The sequence below is a fragment of the Ursus americanus genome, chromosome 8, assembly GCF_024610735.1.
Source record: "Ursus americanus isolate L20-20 chromosome 8, mUrsAme1.1.p, whole genome shotgun sequence".
In the NCBI taxonomy this organism is placed as follows: Eukaryota; Metazoa; Chordata; class Mammalia; order Carnivora; family Ursidae; genus Ursus; species Ursus americanus.
In genome coordinates this window covers 18,931,385-18,946,929 of record NC_142134.1, presented here as the reverse complement: position 1 = coordinate 18,946,929, position 15,545 = coordinate 18,931,385, and positions in this window count along the sequence as shown.

The window sequence follows — 15,545 nt, the reverse complement described above, 5'->3', positions numbered from 1 at the left end:
GTCTGTCCACTGAAAGGGTCTAGAAATGATGACACTCTAGTAGCAAGAAGTATGGCTAGCACCCAGATCTTGGTTTCTAAAAAACATCCCTCTCAGTAAAAAGAAGCAGGACTTCAGGAAATAGCCGATTCCATGTTCAGGGCCGGGAAAGGACAATGTGAACCTGGAACATTTTGTTGTGTTAGAAAGTAAGGAAAGAAAAATAGAATTCAAAAGTCATTTTGTGCTCCAATGCAGTAATAAATTTAGGCAATGACCATCAGTGAATTAGGCGAAGCTTTCTTAGGGAATGCAATATCCCCATGATGCCAAAGGATCACTCCATAGTTTGTTTACTAACTGCGAAGGGGCGAAGCGCTGCTACCGTAGACAGACCCGGCACTCACCATCTTAGCCAAGGGACCAAACGCAGCATCATTAATAATGCAGCGTTTTCTGCTTCTGGATGAAGTGCAGGATGAAGCACGTGGCATCGCTGATGGAGTACAGGTTTCTCCCACTATCTGAAAGGAGAATGTTCCTATGAAACCTTTTGTAAACTGAAATGGCATAAAGCGAGAAGTATCTCTTACTTTCTGAAAGTCTGCCTCATGCCGCTTCGCCTTTTCGAAAGACCTACACAATTGGCACGGTAGCAACTTTTTTTTTTTTAAGATTTTATTTATTTGAGAGAGAGAGAGAGCATGAGAGAGGGGTGGGGCAGAGGGAGAGGGAGAAGCAGACTCCCCACTGAGCAGGGAGCCCAATGTGGGGCTCGATCCTAGGACCCTGGGATCATGACCTGAGTGGAAGGAAGATGCTTAACCCACTGAGCCACCAGGCACCTCCTCATGGTAACAACTTTTTTCATAAAAGCAAAAATCCTCTTTGGATTTCTTTCGGTTAGTGAAAACAGGTGCTACCGGAGGTCTGTTGTGAAACGGCATAACGTGGACTTTTAGAAAGTGGGGGATACTTGTATTTCACCCCAATTAACATGGATCAAATTAAATTAAGCTTTAAGACCGAACTTCTAGTTTGACTGTGATTCCATTTTAAAATGGTAAAGGGAGGGGTGCCTGGGTGGCTCAGTTGGTTAAAGGTCTGCTTTTGGCTCAGGTCATGATCTCGGGGTCCTGGGATTGAGCCCCACATCTGGCTCCCTGCTCAGTGGAGAGTCTGCTTTTCTCTCTCTCTCTCTGCCTCTCTGTCTGCTTGTGCTCTCTCCCTCTCTCTCAAATAAATAAATAAAATCTTGAAAAAATAAAATAAAATGTCAAAGAGTGTAATTATTTACACTTTTAAGTCAGATTCTTATTAACTTTCTTAATTTAAAAATTAAAATCACCATGTTTATAAATTTGATTTATTAGATTTGTGTTCATTATTTAGATTCCCAGGAAAGTTTTAATATTAATCAAATAGTTCTATATTTATGAGGAAAATAAAATATTAGATTTCTAAAGGTACTTTAAAAGGTTTGGGGGAGTTTATTTAATAACATTTATAAATGGCAACAGATAATATTTAAGGGCCTTAAAAGTGGTTTTAAAATTTTTCTCTATTTATAAAAGAACAATAAAAATTCTAAGTTGAACTTAAAATCAAGCTAAGTTTTTAAATTGTAACACTAGTAAATTAAATAGTAATTTCTAAAGCTAACCTCTGAATAATCTTTTTCTATGCACAAAAGCTACCCTCAAGGGCACCAAAGACTCACACTGACAATTTATATTTGAACTCTGTGACCCCTGGTTAATGTGTACAGCATGCCTTCTGGAACTGGAAGGACCACGTATAATGGGTAAACTGCACTCAAAGGTCGAAAAAATGCAGCATTCTTCTTTTCTGTAATATGCTCTGGTTCTGAAAGTGCCATTTCCTCTTATGGGGAGCTGGGATGGTAGAGTGACGATAGATCACTGAGCACACATTTTTCAGTTAAAGATAATATCAGAGACAAATTTTGGGTTAACCCAATGTCTTTTGTGTAAGTGCTTTCAGGTGTTTTCCTCTTTCCCCCTCCCCCCAGCCAAAATGGTGTCTGGGAGGCGAAAAGTTTATCCACCCACATGGCACTGGGTGGAGTGAATACTGGTCACAGCGGGACTTTGTTTTACCCAGTGCGCCCTTCCTGGGGGCTCTTGGTTGCAGTGCCTTATCCCATGTAGGCCGGGACATTGGTCTCTGCTTTTATTGAATCCTCTTGGATTCCAGTACCAACTTTGCATTGACTTGGGTCTCTGCAGGTCCACTAGGCCTTTCTACTTTTGCCCACTCATCCAAGGCACAGAGGAGGCACCCTACAAAAAGACATCTCCCGTTGTCTCAAGGAGCCTTTCCAGGCTCTGCCTCTCAACTGCTCTCTCTGTTCTGCTCATCTCCTACTCCAGACCTTTCCCTTGGGATTAAGTTCTTGTCTCCTTGGACCACGTCCTTTATATCAGACTGAAAGCTGAGTTATGGGTAGCTGAGGCTTAAGCCTTCCTTTGCTCCTGCCCCAGAGTCCTGGGACAAATCTCATTCCAAGCGGAGTCCCTGGCCCGGCTCTGCAGAAATAAAGTATATCAAATCTATGAATGTCCTGGATTGCTTAAGAACTCACAAAACAAGTGTGCCTGGGTGGCTCAGTTGTTTAGGTGTCCAGCTCTTGATATCGGCTCAGGTTATGATCTCAGCGTTGTGGGATGGAGCCCCACGTAAGCGAGGAGCCTGCTTAAGGCTCTCTCTCTCCTCTCCCTCTGCCCCTCCTCCCTGCAGCATGCACTTGTGCTCTCTCTTGCTCCCGCTCTCTCTTAAAAAAAAAAAAGAAGAATTCACAAAACAGCATTTGAAAAAGATATAATAAAAATTGTTAAGATCTATGAATGTTATAGGATATTCTTTTAAAATAAAAGTGCTACTGTATGGTGACTAATATAACAAAATAAATATTACTAATAAATAAGTAAATAAATTCTACCTTTAGGAAAAAGCATATGAGCTGCAATAAATAAATAAATAAATAAATAAATAAATAATAAAAAATAAAAAGATAAAATAAAAGTGCTAAATTTCTTCCTGATAAAATTTTAAAAAATAAACGTTTACATTTGAAATAATTTGGAAGAGAAGTTTGAGGATAGATCACAGCCACTATTGGCCAAATGGTGCTTTTATGAAAATTAGAGGGAGGCTGTCCCTGTGAGGCGGGGGAGAGCCTCCAGCAGGGCCCAAGCTTGGCGAAGGAAGCGGGGCCCACACTAACTTCAGTTCCCACTCAGCCCTCGGCTGGTTGCCCCCGGGCAATAAACATCCGGCCCAACAGTACACAGTGGTCTGATGAAAATGAGGGTTCAGCGTAGAGTTTTATTCACTATCTGACTTTGGGCAAACACCTCCAACCCTTAAGGACCTTAGATGTCTCATATAACACAGTAAAGCAGCGGTTACTGACCTCAAAAGTCTTTTTTATCTAAAAACTATCATGCCCTAGGGAGCCAGCACTTTTTTTTTTTAACGTGGAAGTTTTCTCAGAACGTAGAGGAAGTAAGTACCAAGAGCTCACCACAAAAGGAACTGGTCAGAGAAGTAGAAGTGACACGAACTCATGGGAAAAAAAGTAACCCGGTGACTCTAGGGTTCATGGTGGTCAAGAAGGATTGGACGTGATTGGACACATAGCCTAGACTTCAGGAAACAGACCTGAAATTTTAAGATTTTATTTACTTTTTTATTTTAGAGAGACAGAGAGCGGGGGAGAGAGAAAAAATGGGGGAAGGAGCAGAGGGAGAGGGACAAGCAGACTCCTTGCTGGGTGCGGAGCCCGATGCAGGGCTCCATCTCACGACCCTGAGATCAGGACCTGAGCTGAAATCAACAGTCGGACGCTCAACCGACTGAGCCACCCAGACGCCCCCAGACCTGAAATTTTTTAATAAATGGGAGGAGTCGCTAGACAGACCCTCAAACGGAAGATGACAAGTGTCTAGAAGTGCTTCAAAATTGAATTCTAAATCTTGCAGGGGCGCCTGGGTGGCACAGCAGTTAAGCGTCTGCCTTAGGCTCAGGGCGTGATCCCGGCATTACGGGATCGAGCCCCACATCAGGCTCTTCCGCTATGAGCCTGCTTCTCCCTCTCCCACTCCCCCTGCTTGTGTTCCCTCTCTCGCTGGCTGTCTCTCTCTGTCAAATAAATAAATAAAATCTTTAAAAAAAAATAATAAATCTTGCAAACAAGGATGATCTTGGATAGGAAGAAAAGGGAGAATTATCTAAAGTGACACACTGGCAGCCTAGCAAATTCTCTAGAAAACTCAGCTATCAGAGGACATACACAAAAGATGGATGAGGGTTAGCTTCAATTGGTCCTGAACTGAAAGACAATTGTTAGGAAGCTCAATCCTTAGAATGATGTGATGCCTGTGAAAAATGTCCAAGGCAATAAAATGGACTTAAAAATCAAATTTATTGAGATATAATTTACATACAATAAAACACATACATTTAAGTGGGCAGTCTGATGACTTTGACAAATGACAAAATACACAACATTTGCAACAACCTCAAAGTTCCCTGGGTTCCGTTGCAGTGAGTCCTCCCCCCAGTCCCCCAGGAGACCACTGACCTGGCTTCTGTCACTATAGATTAGTTTTGCCTATTCCAGAACTTCTATACATAGAATCATACAGTCGCATGCCTCCCTTTGTTTTCTTAGAAAAGACCTAGAGCAAAGAAAGGGTTTGCCCTTAAAGCTAAGGATTCTTTTTTTTTTTTTTTAAGATTTTATTTATTTATTCGACAGAGATAGAGACAGCCAGCGAGAGAGGGAACACAAGCAGGGGGAGTGGGAGAGGAAGAAGCAGGCTCACAGCGGAGGAGCCTGATGTGGGGCTCGATCGCAGAACTCCGGGATCACGCCCTGAGCCGAAGGCAGACGCTTAACTGCTGTGCCACCCAGGCGCCCCGTAGAGCTAAGGATTCTGAGTTAATAAAAAATGAGGAAGCATGGGATTCCTTTATGCTGAGCTAGGATACTCTGAGATGAAGGCGGACTTTGAGACCACACGTGTAAAGCCTATAGAGCTTAAAATTGAAGCCTCATAAAACTCACCAGCCTAGGGCTCCTGCCCCACAAACTCCCACTATTTCCCCATTGACAAGGAGGAAGGAGGAGGCAGTAGAAGATTATTTAGAGACCGTGGGGGACCAAGGCTGGCTGTTGAAGGCTGGTTTCAGAGTTTTGACTATAGACATCATGTAAGGCAGATGACTGCCTCCAATCTAGAAGAGGAGTTGACTTGTTTTATCTGTTCATGCTATTGGACCAGACCAATCACAACTGAATGTGACTGCTATGAGTGCCTCCTAAGAATGTCCCCTGCCCTGAGTGCAAGGACACTTTGAGTTGAGAAATCCTAGGTATCTCAGATGGGGATGATGACTCAGGTAGCAAAGGATCTGGGACCTCACTTAATGGATTTCCAGATTACCAATGTGAGATACGGCACAATCCAATGCTAATGCCCTGTGTGGTAGAGCAGGGGCCCCGTGTGAGACCTGGCTTTGATCCCAGGACCGCAAGCTTCACGTAGGATTTGCCGCTGAGAAAGCCAAAGAAATCTCTGTATGATCCAATAATTCCACTGTGGGATATCTACCCAAAGAAAATGAAAACACTAATTCAAAGGGATACATGCATCCAGCCCTATGTTTACTGCAGCATTCTTTACAATAGCCAAGGTATAGAAGCAGCCCAACCCTTTTTATCCATAAAAGGATAAAAAATATGTGGTATATAAAAACAATGGAATATTATTGAACCATAAAAAAGAATGAGATCGGACACCTGGGTGGCTCCGTTGGTTGAGTGTCTGCCTTCGGCTCAGGTCATGATCCCAGGGGTCCTGGGATTGAGGCCCCCATCAGGCTCCCTGCTCAGCCTCTCTCTCTGCCTCTCTCTCTCATGAATAAATAAATAAAATCTTTAATAAAAAAAAAAGAATGAGATCTTGCCATTTGCAACAACAGGATGCAGCTAGAGTGTATAATGCTAAGTGAAATGTCAGTCAGAGAAACACAAACGCCATGATTTCACTCATATGTGGAATTTAAAGAAAAAAACAAATGAACAAAGAAGAAAAGAGATAAACAAAAACCCCCAGCCTCTTAACTACTTGGAACAAACCAGTGGTTTCCAAAGGGGAGGTGGGGGCGGGGGGATGGATGAAACAGGTGATGGGGATTAAAAGCACACTTAACATGGTGAGCACTGAGAAATGTAGAGAATTGTTGAGTCACTCTATTGTCCACCTGAAACTAATATAACACCGTATGTTAATTATACTTCAATATTAAAAACCTCAAAACTGTAAAAAAAAAAAAAAAAAAAGGAAAGAAAGAAAGAACGAACGAACGACTGAATCCACTCTGCACTTTACACAATTCTAAAGGTCCTGATGTCAATTTCCAGTTCCTCTCCTCTGAGAAACTGGCCGTAACAGTTAACCTCTGTGGCCAGGGGAATATTTCCGGGATGGCCTGGATCCTCTTTTTGGCATTTTACACTGCTCTCACTGCACAGTTTAGGGATGCCAACTTCCTTGTTCTGGGTCTTTATTATACATAAAAGTGGTTCTTGCTTTTTGTTTCAACCCTTGCTCAAGATAGTCTGTGACCACTGAGTCCTTCTCCATCCGCTGGTGTGTGATCGCATGAATGCCTGTGAAGGGGCAACATGACTAACATGTACAGCAAGGACTCTGGACTCTCTGGTCACGGGGACAGAATCCCAGCATCACCATTTACCACCTGGACGGCCTGGTCCCTCTTCCTCCATTTCCTACTGATAAAATCAATTAATAAGTGCAAACTGTTTGTGCCCTGAGTCCTGGCACACGGTGGCACTATGGTTTGGGGTTCTTATCATCAGTTTCTCCCGTAGGGGTGAGAACTTAAGTCTTCTCTTTTTTATTTTATTTTATTTTATTTTATTTTATTTTATTTTATTTTATTTTATTTTGAAGGAAACCAGTAACAAGTACTTCTATACTTTAATTATCACTCTTAGTATGTCCCATGACCTACCTCTCCGTTAGGTAACTCGGCAGCCAGATCAGATGGCTGCTAGGGTTGTTTTGTGGTTTAATGTGCTTGAACCTGTGATTCCAGCATGAAAGAAAATTGCTTCTTTATTGTCCTTTATCTGTGGCCTGCCTTCTAAACATTTACGTGATTATTAGTCTTTCTATAGGAAGAATAAAAGGGTAAAAAAATATGAAAACTGCAATAATCTTTTGTATTATTTTTTTAAAGATTTTTTATTTATTTATTTGACAGAGAGCGAGCGAGCACAAGCAGGGGGAGCTGCAGGCAGAGGGAGAGGGAGAAGCAGGCTCCCCACTGATGCTAAGCAGGGAGCCCGATGCTGGACTCAATGCCAGGACCCTGGGACCGTGACCTGAGCCGAAGGCAGATGCTTAACCAACTGACCCCCCAGGTGTCCTTGAAATAATCTTTTAAAGAAAAAAAGGCTCAGTGGGCAGGTGTTGAAAAAAGTCTGAAAGAGTTTCCACATTGTCCGTGCATTAAGTTTATCCATAGACGATTTGTTCCCGTGAAAAGCTATAGATTTTTTAATTGGTGTTAAGATACGCTGAACATTCTGAGGAAACTATTTTGAAGTCAAGTTTGTTTATGATGGACTTTATGTAACGTGGGGCCACGAGGCTGCTTCACATGAACTATTCATCCGTTGCGTTTATGGTAAATATTTTACCATCAGACTGGAATCAATACTAGTGGCTAAGATATATATAAAATTTAGAGTGTATTTTATCAAAAACATTACACATAGATTGACATACTTCATTCAATCCTCAAGGAGAACCCAAATCAGGTAAGATCTGAGCGACTCATTGTTCTGTTTCCTTGGCCTCCTAGGCAATGCAGCTGCGGGATGGGGGCAGGACACCGGGATGATAAGGGAGATAAGAGATAACAGTGGTTAAGAGTAGCGGCTGGGGGGCGCCTGAGTGGCACGGCGGTTGAGCGTCTGCCTTCGGCTCAGGGCGTGATCCCAGCGTTACGGGATCGAGCCCCACATCAGGCTCCTCCACTATGAGCCTGCCTCTTCCTCTCCCACTCCCCTGCTGTATTCCCTCTCTCGCTGGCTGTCTCTATCTGTGTTAAATAAATAAAAAAAAAAAAAAAAAAAAAAGAGTAGCGGCTGGCATTCAAATCCCTGCCCTTCCCCTTACTAGGTGGGGGGGCCCAGAATTCCACTCCGTGTACAGCTCTGGTTCGTGTGGGCCACAAGACCCTCACCCTCTTCATTCGAGGACCTCTGACTCTGTAAATTCACTTAGCTCGAAAAACTGCGTACATGGCAGTGAGATGCCAGCAAAATAACTCAAGCCCGCTACCAGGGTTGGAGTTTTCCCGGCGGTACGGATCAAGCCACATGGCAGCCTGCCCAGCTATTCTGATCACTTAGCTGCTGCCAGATCCGTGTGAGCCAAGGCATTCTGATTACTGATACGTCCCTGCCGTCCTTTACGGTGACTATGCCCCCACAGCAAGTTCTTGGCTGTTAAATGCATTTGGGGACACTGGGGTGGCTCAGTCAGTTAAGCATCTGCCTTCTGCTCGGGTCCTGATTCCAGGGTCCTGGGATCAAATCCTGCATCTGGCTCCTTGCTCAGTGGGGAGCCTGCTTCTCCCTCTCCCTCTCCCACTCTCCCTGCCTGTGCTCTCTCTCTCTCTCTCTGACAAATAAACAAATAAAATCTTAAAAACAATAAATGCTGCCAGTTGGCCTCTGATTCTCTGGGATCCCATCCATCATCCCATCCCGTTGAAATCAGCTAGCCCCTCTCCATGCTGACGCCCCCTAGTCACACCCAGCCTAAAGAAGACGGTAACCGCAGAGTTTCCAAGGGCGCAGACGCCTTAGTGCAGACAGCTGTCTTCTGGGCCTTTTCCTGCAACGTAGATGGCAGGGGGATGCGCAGCTTGCACGTGATAAACCCAGTCCAGTGTCCCTAACTCCCTAAGGTTTGGACTCCCTCCCCCTCGCCATGCCGGGAAGGCTCTTAGGAAGCACACTCCCAGCGGTGAATTTGGCCTGGCCCAGTGTTGTAGTTCCCACTTCTTGTTCTCACATCTTTAAAATGAACTCCCACACATGTTCCCCAGGTTTCTACGATACATATTAGAGAAGGGTGGCAGTTCTTTGGGCACGTAAACTCTCTCTTCCTGGGTCAGAGGGCTCCCCTGGCCTCTGGGAACACACTGATTTCACCCGAGCGGATGCATCTAGTGTAAAGGGGGGTGGCTGGGCTGGGCTGGGCCTTGAGGAGAATCAAAGTCCCCTTCCAAGAAACCGGCGCCGGACGAGGTTTTCACGGGTATTTAAGCAAAGGAAGGCTAGTTTGCTTGGACTTAGTTTGCGAGCTGCTTCCACAGCAAAGAAAGGCTCAGAAACCGTAACTTCAACCATTGTTGTAATTCAGCAACCAAGACAATTGCAAGTTATGTTTAGTTTTCAGCAATATCAGCCCTCTGGGTAAAAAGAAAAGAGTGTTTTAGGGCTATCATGGAAGCTTTCTGGCTTGAGAAACCTGAGGGTTCAAAGAGTCGCGTTTGTCATTTTATGAGCGTTCAGGTGCCCTCCCCACACTCAATCTCACACCACACTCCTCGTTGTCCTCATCAGCTGCCTCAACAGTCAGATGCAGCGACCACTTGGGCTGCTAAGACCCTTGCTTCCGTTTCCATCACAATCAAACACGGGTGATGGTGTGGCCGTGATGTCCCCGCATGCCAGGGATTCCTCGCTTCCCGTTTCTCACTGGCAAGGAGCTCGGCGCTGATCTCTAACCAAACAGCATGACCAAGCCAACCCCCAAATCCCCATTGCAGGCCTCCCTCCTGGGGCTGCCCCCAGTGCCAAATCCGTATCCGTCCGAGTGTACCAGGAGAGTCCAAGCAACATCTGAACAGGGAAAGCTTAATATAAAAATTATTTACTAGGGGCGCCTGGGTGGCTCAGTCAGTTAAGCGTCCTACTCTTGGTTTCTGCTCAGGTCACAAGCTCAGGGTCGTGAGACCGAGCCTTGCTCGTGTGGGGCTCCGTGCTCAGCACAACGTCTGCTTGAGATTCTCTCTCTCCCTCTTCCTCTGCCCCTTCCCCTGCTAGTGCCCTCTATAAATAAATAAATAAATAAATAAATAAATAAATAAAATCTTTAAAAAAAAAAAGAATTATCAAAGATAATAGGGTAATAACTCTAAGGAATAGAAAGAGGGCTAAAGAATGTCCTAGTGTGGAGAAAAGTACCCAAGGAAGAAATAAACTTGGAAGGGGTCCCTCTCCCGGAGCTGGGACGCGAACCTGGTTGGAGGAGTGGTTTCAGCCCACTAGATGGTGACCAAGTTGCTGGGTAGCCCTTGGCCAGAGCTGGTCTATAGACACTAGACAAGCAGGGAACACTCTTCTGGAGGGTAGGAGGGCTGAGCCTGGCTCGGAAATCATGGGCCAGGACTGGCGAGCAGGAAACAACCTCTGGGGTACATGTGGGCAAGGCCGGCGAACCACTCCAGAGTGCAGTAAAATGAACGCTGGCGGACGGGACTGTGCAGGCATTTGGGGCATCGAGAAGCCCATTTTCCAGCTGAGAGTCAGGGTGGCTGCAGCTAGGTGGTGGCTGGGCTGCAATGGGGCTAGGGCTTGCCCTAATGTGCACTAATGGTATATTCGTTTACTACAGCTGCTGTAACAAAGCACCAAACTGGTGGATGGAACGACAGGAATTTATTTCCCCATAGTCCTGAAGGCTAGAAGTCCAAGGAAAAGGTGTTGTCAGCGTTGATTTCTTCTGAGACAATTCTCCTGGGCTTGTGGATGGCTTCTTCTGATGTCTTCACATGGTCTTCCTTCTGTGTGGTCTCTTCTTCTTATAAGGACACTAGTTATATTGGATTAGGGCCCATCCTAATGACTTCATTTAACCTTAATCACCCTTCTAAAGACCCTATCTCCAATACAGTCACATTCTAAGGTACTGGGGGTTAGGACATCAACCGGGGAATTTGAGGGGTTCACAATTCAGTTCTTAACACCTAGGAAGGAGCATTACTGGATGTCCCCATCACATGCTGCTGACAGCCACATGTAGAAACAAGAAGGAAAGGGAAACACACCTGAATCAGGAAGAGGAGCCCTTCCTCATGCAGGGTCCCTCCAGCGCCCTCTACTGACAAAGCTTCGTATCATGCTCATTGCCAAGGAGAACTGCTTACAGGGTCCACCTCCATTATTGCAGAGCAGATAATGAAGACTGAATTTAGAGCTGAGAGGCAATAAATTAATAATTAGCATACTGGTTCTTAATTTCTGGGAGCTTCCTGATATTCTCTTGATAAATCGTCAGCCTAGGTTGCAAGTAGGAACACTGATAAATTTGTTACAGCTTCCCAGTTTTCTTTTGACAGTAGTTGTGCATATCTTCAAGTAATCATTTTGAAAGAGAGAGACCGAATTTTTCTCAATATTTTATAATTTTGATAAGTGTTAATTGGTGCTCCAGTTGTTACACAGCTTCCCCCATCACATCACGGAAACCTCTGTCCAGCTGTCATTCAGGATAGTCTCCCTGGCATCCTATAAAATATCCTCCCTTCTTGTAACTCTTTCCCTTTACCAAGCTTTGTTTTTCTTCATAATAACTTACCACTACGTCAGATTATATTATTTTAAATAGTATATTTACTTATGTACCCATGCATACTTATTTACCTATTCACTTCTTTATTTCTTATTAAAATGCCAGCTTTAGGAAGGTAGGTCTCAGGAAAGGGGTAGTTCTTCTGGAACATAAATCCATATGCAGACAGACTTACAGCAACAGAAGTTTAGCTCCTAACTGAATGAGCACAGCAACAATGTGTTTGCATTTGGGCTCTTCTCACCCCAACTTGATGAAAATGAGTCCCGTTCACTTTGTGTGTGGTATAATTAACATACCGTAAAATTTACTTTTGTGTGTGTGTGTGTGTGTGTGTGTGAGTGTGCAGTTCTGAGTTTTGACAAATGCGTACAACTTTGTAAAATCACTGAAATCAAGATACAGAACAGTTTCATCACGTCCCAAATTCCCTCGTGCTCTTTTGTATTCAACTCTTCTCCTGACCCCGTTTCTGGCAACCACTGCCTGGTCTTCCGTCCCCATAGTTTTGCCTTTTCCAGGAATCCTCCAGTACGTTGCTTTGGGAAGCCTGGCTTCTTTCACTTAGCATTTGAGATCGATGCAGGTGGCTGCATGTATCATCAGTTTGCTCCTTTTTATTGATGAGTAATATTCCATTTCCTATCTATATATGTACACAGCCACGCCCACCCACACACACCAGTTTGCTCACCCTGCACCCATTGAAGGACCTTTGGTTTTTTCCAGTTTGGACTGATTATGAATCAAGCTACTGTAAACATTCATGTGCAGGTCTGTGTGCGAACCAAGTTTTGTTTTCTCTAGTATGTAGGTGTGAGATTGCTGGATCATATGGTAAATGCATGGTTAACTGCAAGAAACTATTTTCCAAAGTAACAACACCATTTTGTCTTCCACCAGCGTTCTCACTACTGCTTTTTATAATGTAGCAAAGCTATGGAAATATGATCAGAAATTTGACCTTTTTGTTCTGCTTGATCTGTCCCTATTGTAAGGCTTCACACTTGTGGTTCCTTCTTTCTAGAACACATTTACATGTGTTACTGTAACTTTCACTGACATTGACTTTAGAGGAGGGCTTGTCTACACACATGAGAAAGACCAGCCAGAAACAAAAGGAAGAAACCAGAAACACGAATGGGGAAAGATGATGAAGCCATATGCCTTTTTCCTACATTCTTCTGCATATCCTGAGACCTCAACAATTTTCAAGGAATAGTTGATTAGTTTGTGCTAAAAACTTTCTTATTTGTAATGTTTTCAAATGAGTTTAAAGTATTTATGGAGTGTTTATTTTTAGTACTAAAATACTGGTGATCACAGACATAAACTCACTCTTGATTCTAAAGTGTTAATGTTGTTCTTATCTCTCGTGGAGGAAATAACATAAACGGAAAGCAATTTGTGTTTATGAAGCATTCCTGAAACAGGACCTGACCTCGGATCCCAGTAATTCTCTCACAGATAGTGTCATATTTCTACTGCCTAAGTATAAAGGAAGGAAGGGTCATGATAACTTACTTTTGTTGCAATGCTCTATGTTGCCTAAGGAAAAAAATTAATACATTTTATTTTATTTTATTTTATTTTATTTTTAAGATTTTATTTATTTATTTGACAGACAGACAGCGAGAGAGGGAACACAAGCAGGGGGAGTGGGAGAGGAAGAAGCAGGCTCATAGCGGAGGAGCCTGATGTGGGGCTTGATCCCATAACGCCGGGATCACACCCCGAGCTGAAGGCAGACGCTTAACCTCTGTGCCACCCAGGTGCCCCATAAATTTTATTTTTAAAAGAAGATTCTTAGAGTTTTAAACTAAGTAATCAAATAGAAATCCAATTAGCATTTTGCATCGCTTTCGAGTTCTTCACACTGAATTTATACTTTATTAATGGGTAGGATATCCCTTTGAGAATTCATCCATAATTTTAACAAGTTCTCCATTCTTTGTTCCATATTCCCCACCCCTAATAAATCAAAACCATTTAAGAAACTCAGGCTTAGGAACTGATTATTAAAATTGTTCTCCTAATAGCACCTTAGGGGCGCCTGGGTGGCTCAGTCGGTTAAGCATCTGCGTTTGGCTCAGGTCATGGTCCCACGGTCCTGGGATCGAGCCTGGTGTTGGGCTTCCTGCTCAGGGGGGAGTCTGCTTCTCCCTCTCCCCCCCTATTTGTGCTCTCTCTCTCTCAAATAAAGAAATAAAATCTTAAAAAAAATAACACCTTAAAATCAGCTGTCTCTTAAGTGAGTAGTTCCTCCTAGATGGCTTTTAGAAAGCAAGAGCGTTTGGAGAGGGAAACCAGTGCTGAAAATGGTTGCAAATGATGACAATATTTAATGAGCGCATAGCGTGCTGTTAAAAGCTCTCCATATATGATTCATTCAACAAGTATTTAGGGAGCGCTTACTCTGTGCCAGGCACTATTCCAACATTGCAGATAAAGTATTGATCACAGCAGAAAACATCTACGCCCTCATGCAGCTTAGGTTCTAGACAATGATGACATAAAACAATACCGTGTGTTTTACCACGAAGGAAAATAAAGAAGACAAGGAGAAAAGGGCATCTGTCTGTGCAGACCGTGCCGATTTAGAGGGGAGACCAGGCTGCGCTGTGGTGGTGCTCTTTGGGCAAGGACGGCAGGAGGTGAGGGCGGCCTGGACGACCCCTGGAAGATGCCTTCCAGGAGCTATTGTGAGGCCGGTGAAGGCTGGAGCCACTTTGCAAGGGAGAGGGCAGTGGGAGAGCCAGGAGGTGACAGGCAGCTGGGTCAGACAGCACCTGAGGGCCATGCTTGGGACTTTGGCTTGACACTGACAGAACGAGCAGCCACTGAGAGGTTCCGAGCTGAGGCATGGCAGGTGCTGGCTTATGTCTTAACAGGATCACCCTGGCTCTTGTGGTGAGAGTGGAATGAAAGGGGAAGGGAAGAGGAGGGAGACCAGCTAGGAAGCACTAATCTGGGGAGAGAAGCTGGTACTTGGACCAGGGTGGTACAGTGGAGGTGGTAAGAAAAGGTGGGGTTCTGCATACATTTTGAGGGTAGAGCCAAGAAGCTCTTCTAACGTCTTGGACATGGAATGTGAGAGAAAGGGGGCATCGTGGACAAACCCAAGGTTCTGGGCAGAGCAACAGGACAAGGAGATGCCATTAGTGAGATGGTGCGGAGGGTGGGAGGAGGTTTGAAGGGGAAGGTCGGGAGCTCAGTTTCAAACAGTTAAGTTAGAGATGTCTGTTTGGCACTCAGAGAGAAATATCGAGTAGGCAGTTCAATATCCAATTCTGCCCAGTTCAAGTCCAAGGGGGAAGTTAGTCTGGAGGTACAAATTTGGGAGTAATCAATATACAGAGGACATTTAGTCATGAGACTGGAGATTATTTTATTTTCTCATGCAATCCTTACACTGCCACCATAAGGTAGATGTTATTTTAATCCTCATATCAAACAAACTGAACCCAGAAAAGTTTAAATATTTTGTTCTAAGTCATACAGTTAATAACTGTATGAATTTAAATGTTCATTCTTTTTTTTTTAAGATTTTATTTATTTATTTGACAGAGAGAAAGACAGCCAGCAAGAGAGGAAATACAGGCAGGGGGAGTGGGAGAGGGAGAAGCAGGCTCCCAGCAGAGCAGGGAGCCTGATGCGGGGCTCGATCCCAGGACCCTGGGATCACGCCCTGAGCCGAAGGCAGACTCTTAACCCAGGCGCCCCTAAATGTTCATTCTTATCTCAATTCTCATATGACAATAACTTATGATTATAAGTAAATTATTTCTCTAGGTCTTGGTTTCCTCACAAGCAAAATTAGGGGATGAACAGTTTTCAAGCGGGGTTGTGTGAGAATCCCAA